Raw genomic sequence first — 6,000 nt, forward strand, 5'->3', positions numbered from 1 at the left:
GCGTTTATATGTTCGTGATCAAGACCGCGTTTATATATTTATAATTGCTAAAACATTCATTTAATCACAGGGGCGTTTTTATATTTGCGAGATCGCGGACGTGCATTTGCGTGGATGATCGCAATTGCATTTTCCCGTTTGTGAGCTGGGTTATAGTATCACGCAGGGCACGAGCGTTTGTATGTAAACGCGCTGTGTGTGGGAGTGTGTGACGCGTATATGTAACTTCGCGTGTTTGTCTAATCGTGTAACTGCTCGTATATTCGTGCGGCCATGGCGCTCTGAGACTTCTACTATATGAGAGATTGTTTTAATTTTTTGAAACGAAGTCTGGAGGGCAGCATTAAGGCAGATGCCTCTGGAGGCGACCGATTCGGTATCGTGTGGGACAGGGCGTTAGTATAATTGCACTTAAAACAACGTTTATGTATGTCATTCCGCGCAAAATGATTAAAAATAGATGCAAACTTGAAATCGACCTTCACGGATTTGAACAAATTTTGGAGGAGTTTTTTATCTATTACCAACAAATAAAAATCAAAATTTTTGTGTCAAATCGAACCACCCCTCGGCCAATGGGAGGACACCCCTTTTATGACAAATTGTTAAAACCCTTGTTTTTCTTTTAATTATATCGCCGGTTCTATTTAATGCTGTAGAATCAAGCTAGGAGTCTAGAAAAAAATATTAGTTTTTAACTGCAGTGTTGCCAAATATGCGTTTCTGTTTTTTTTCTGTTTTATCACAGAACACAGACATATAAGCTAAAAAAACTTTCCCGAAAAACCTGCGTAAACATTTAAATGAAAACACGTTGAAAATCACCATCGCATACTGGTTCGCATACGTGAATCACCATTGTATCCAAGTTTGCACGCAAGTTCCGTACAGCGATTGCTAGCCGATCGAAGCGCCGACCAGTGGCAAGTTGCTACTCGCTGTTGTCGTTTCAAAGCGACAGTTTTATTTCTTACACAAGTTGAAAACTTTACTTGTATGTCAGTTCTCAGTGGTTTTATGTCGTCCGCTTGTAATTTTATATGGTCGGTGTTAAGTCAGACCGGACTAAGTCGCAAAACATCAAAAAATGAGATAACTATAGCATTGGATGAAGAATTTCGTCAGCTACATTCGACTCTTGCCAGATTTGAAATATGCAACAATAAACAAGAATTATGGCAAAAATTAATTTCCAATCATAATGTAAACAAACTTTAAACTCATTTTTCTCGAAATCAATATTTTGTCACTTAGTCCGGTCTGACTTAACGCCGACCATATGAGAAAGATAGGTTCAAATTGAATTTGGGTGTTAAGTGTTTTATGTAAAAATATCTGGGGGAACATAATAGAATGGAAATTTTCAAAATTGAAATATGGCTCCAGATGAACTATTTCTCCAAAATTAGTTCAAATCCGTGAAGGTTAATTACACTGCCTTGATCACGCGAAATAATCCATATTCGTAAACGCTATCAAATTGATTTGATCGCCGTAGCGTTTTTATATATGCGAGATCAGAGGCGCAGGTGTGCACGGATTATCGTATTGGTATGTTCGAATGCGTGACCATATTTGTATTATCGCGAAGGGCACAAGTGTTTCCGTGTTAACGTAGGATGAGTATACGGATACGGCAGGTTTTTTTCTTCGGAGGTGCATGCTAGCGTCTTTGAACTCATTTATAAAAGGGTGTAATTTCGTTTACGTTTTTTAATCGCTTGGGCTTTGGAATGTTCGCGCGTGTGGTCATTCTGAAGTTTAATTTTGAGTGCACCGTTAAGATGAAGGAAGAATGTGACCTCACCCATCTCGTTGGAGTCTCCAATTATGACGCCGCGAGACATGTATTTGTTGTGTATATAAATTCCGTATTTTGGAGTGGCAGTTCCTGGATGAAGACGACTCATTATAGCGCGACAGCGAGTGTTTGTATGTTGGTGCTTCAGACCTCGATAATAATAATTGTGAGATCGTGAGTGTATGTTAGGAACCATTCATAAAATACGTAACACAAGCATTGCCCAAAATTGACTCTTCCCCTACCTCATCTAGCCAATGGTCACAAATTTCTCTATTTCCCCTCCCCTATTATGAAACAAATTCCTTGAAAGTTTTTTTCTTCAGTAAAAACAGGTTACGCAACGATCTGGCTAACTCCCCCTCCTCATATGCCACAACATGTCACAATTTGTTGTGCAACTCCCCCCCCCCCCCCTTAAATGCGTTACGTAATTTCTGAACGGTATCTTAGGGTGGGGCATAGTTGCATGGAAAAAGCTAAACTTGACCACAAATCCTTTTAATTCCATTTGGGATCACAAACAACTGTGCAAAATTTGATGCCGATTGTTTATTACCTGGCACAACGCACTGCGTTTACAATTTGTAAGGGAATTCGCATGGAAAACCTACTTTTTTGTATTTTTATTTCTGTTCAGTTATTTGAGACCCCCGAAGGAACCAAAAAACTTTGTGCTGAATAAACGATCATTTTGTCCGACCCTAGTGCGGGGATGCGTTTGCGACCGGGTTTTGTATTATCGCAAAAAGCTTGAGCGATTGTATGTCTTATCGCGCTTTTTCATCGCGAGGGCATTTTTAATTTTAGGTGTTTCTATAACCGTGTTTTTTGATTCGACAGTTTCCCACGTTTGATCCATGACATTATTCAGAGTTATTTCAACAATTATTTTATTTATATCGCATTTATTAACGCATTAAACGCAGAATTTGATACATTTGTTGTTAATTATTGGATCTATTGTAGCTTGATGATGTTTACAATATCGTCAAACCCATTATTTTCCTGTAACAGTTAGTAGGGTGATTCTAATTCTAAATACTAAAAGCGGCATATTTGCTTTTGAATGATTCGATGACTTCGCCGGTCATTAGAAAAAAAATTACTTCCCGTAATACCTGGACTTGAGTCGTCACGGTACACGACAGAAAAGTGGTATAGAAGCTTCACAGCTGCGGTCTTTAATAGTTGTTTTGCACGTTTATACGTAACGTACGTTTCAAGCGAAACGCATTTTTTGCATGGGAGATGCAGTTTGGGGTGTACTAACATGATTTAATCTACGGTATCATGCTTGTTCGTTGAGAGCAAATTTTCTTTTACCTCAACTGCTGAAGAACCAGGAAGGAAATTCGAAACACTATTTCAATTTGGTGTCACTGAACAGTTATTTTCAGACACGTGCAGCAAACAGGGAACGACTTTGAATTAAGCTGTTTACGAATTGGATCAAATCCACACCTATGATACTCAGACACTCAAATATCGGTAAAAGATTTAGCTTCCCCATCCTGGCACGGTTGACGTAATTTGTTTGTACAGCATTTTTTTTGACACCGAAGGCTGGGCACACTCTAAAAGCTTGGACAAATATAAGAACATCAAAACATCTGGCTTCGAAGAAAATAACAAATACCCGGACGGCGGACAAATCCAGTTTTTGGGATTGTACGGGACCAGATCCGTACTGCACCACACGAAGGAGGCTGAAGACAAACAGAAGATAAGCAACGGCACGTGTGTATGTGTGGTTGAGCGATGGACCTTGACTGTAAGAAAACTAACCGAGATTTGATTGGAGCGAAACATCACTGCATTATGTTCTATACAAAATTCCGGGGGTGGAAGGCGGACGACGCAACAACCGGGTTTTCTCTTCAAGTCCGGAAATTCCTACGCCTAACCACGAAATCGGATTACAGCTTCCATCAAAACAATAACCTGCCAAACGTCTTCGTTACTGTAAGCGGCTAGCGAGCTAGCTAGCTAATCCGATTTGGCAGGAGAATGCATGTTTCCATTCAAAAGATACTTCCTCATAGTACATTTTTGGTAAAGAGAATCTGATCAACAATTCTGTCCTGTTCAATAATGTGTACAGTACACTCCTCGGCCCAAGATTGAACTAGTTAGTGTTATTATCAATGGATCACATTGCAAATTTGGGATGAAATCACGAAAACTGTTGATTTTAGCATTTCGCAGTTTAAAAAAAAAATTACGTGGCTAGAGCCTACTTCTAGTGTGGTTTGGGTTCCTTACTTTTTACTCAGTTTCTATTTTAAAACCAACATTATTGAATATGATCGCATTAGTCCTATGCGTGGGATGCGAACATTTCCAGGTACTAAATTGAATCTATCAAAATATTTTCTCGACTCGATTAGTTTTCTCATGAAATCTGAAGTATTTTCGTTATAAATTGACACTACCCAAACTGTTAGGCTCGGAGACCACCAGACCTTAAAAAGTTTATTGATCAGATCAGAGAAGTAAGCCTCACAACACTATACTTAAACAAATAGCCTCCCCCGAAAGTTAGGCAAAACAGAGCTGCACAACACACAGTCAATAAAAGCATGAACAGCCCAGAAAAGTAAAAGCCAATCGAAGCTGTTTAGTCTGTCTCTGCACATAAAATGAATTGATAACATCAAATAATAACAATCCTACATTGCCGTTGCTCCTCTCTGCACAGTGGCTGGCTTTCGAACACTGCTTTGCTTGGATGATAAAGGAAAAACAAAAACATTTTTACGCACACACACAGACGCACTGTCAGTACTGGCTCCAGTTGCGCTGGTCGCTGGTGCTTCTTTGCCACACTACAGCACTGCGGGAATGCGTCTCAACTTGCGAAGCAAGTTTGTCGAACGGACGATGATGATGATGTTGGTTTGCATGTGTTTTTCGTGATGGGAGAACCGTTTATAAATAATTCAGCATAATTTGAAGCATTTCGTCGTTCCTATGCCTTCCACTTCTCTCTCGTCTATTTCATCACTCGTTGAACTATTTACTTGATCGAATTGCTACTGTTTTTAAAATATTTGTAACTTGATAACATGCTTCGTCGAAGGTACAGGGACTATCGTCGGAAAGTTGATAATGGACTATGGCGAATTGGGGCACACGTTTGTTCATTATTCTTCTAGAAACAGCTGGAAATCAAGGAAGCACATTTAAATGACCAAAGTTAGAACTTACGTCTCCTCAGTATTCCCAGTCAACATCACTCTTCACATCTCTGTGATAGGTAAAACCTTCTAGTGATACTCTATTCCTAAAACGGCACGTTAGGATTTAGGAATCCCAAAGCAGGCGACGCGATGAGCAAAAGCAGTTTCGAATTTCAAGGTCAACCAAACTTGGAGGCAGTTTCTCTGTAACGCGCACTGCACAGTCTTTGAGGCAGTTGTTATCTGGATGTTGACACACCACCTAAATTACGCATATTTGCCGACCACATTGCTAACAGCTGATAGTATTCCGGTTTTGGTTGAAAAATAGTAAACATATCCCCCTACTAATACATACAATCGATTTGATATGTATTTTAATATTATTAAGAATTCATTCAATTGTAACTCCTAGGTTCAATATTTTCATTCACCATGTACTCTTTCCCCGTAATAGAGTGTGAACAACGAAACCCAGTTGGAAACCATCGTTCGTGGTACGGACAGAACAAGAGTAAAAGAAGAAAAATACGTATCAACTTGGTAGGCGATGACCGGTAATGATAGCCCGATCGTCGAAAGAATCCCACAAGAAGCATCCATCGCACAACTACCGACTACTATTGAGGCAGCTGTTTGATGGGTGAGGACAAAACTATTATAGTATACCGACCGATGAGGATCGCCACGGAGAACCAATACACTATAGTCTCTCGGGAACGCAATACGGTACCAACCATATCAAATACCTACCAATAGGCAAAAGATTTGGCAGGCAAGAAAAAGAAGTCTAATGCGTAAAATATTTTTCCGATTTTCACCGGTAAAACTTACCTGTTCCGGGTGGAAAAAGCTGGCAATACATGTAGGACACTATCGGACTCGAGGCGGAAGTGAAATGGTGCGGTACAACGTATCGAAAGTACGCCAAATTACGACGGAATTCGCGAGCACAAAATTTAACATATCACACATTCGCGACGACAAGAAACTTGCGATGCGGGTACTCTTCTCTGG

At 39.9% G+C, this 6,000-nt stretch overlaps 1 protein-coding gene across 1 annotated transcript in view; it reads right to left on the reverse strand.

The window, feature by feature from the left end:
* Positions 1-6,000, reverse strand: part of LOC131689299 (nuclear factor of activated T-cells 5) — a 67,388-nt gene extending 61,388 nt beyond the window's left edge. Inside the window, exon 1 of the mRNA XM_058974306.1 lies at positions 5,818-6,000. The gene's annotated coding sequence lies outside the window, so the exon portion shown is untranslated. The remainder of the gene's footprint in view (positions 1-5,817) is intronic.

This window comes from Topomyia yanbarensis, chromosome 1 (genome assembly GCF_030247195.1).
Source record: "Topomyia yanbarensis strain Yona2022 chromosome 1, ASM3024719v1, whole genome shotgun sequence".
Taxonomy (NCBI): Eukaryota; Metazoa; Arthropoda; class Insecta; order Diptera; family Culicidae; genus Topomyia; species Topomyia yanbarensis.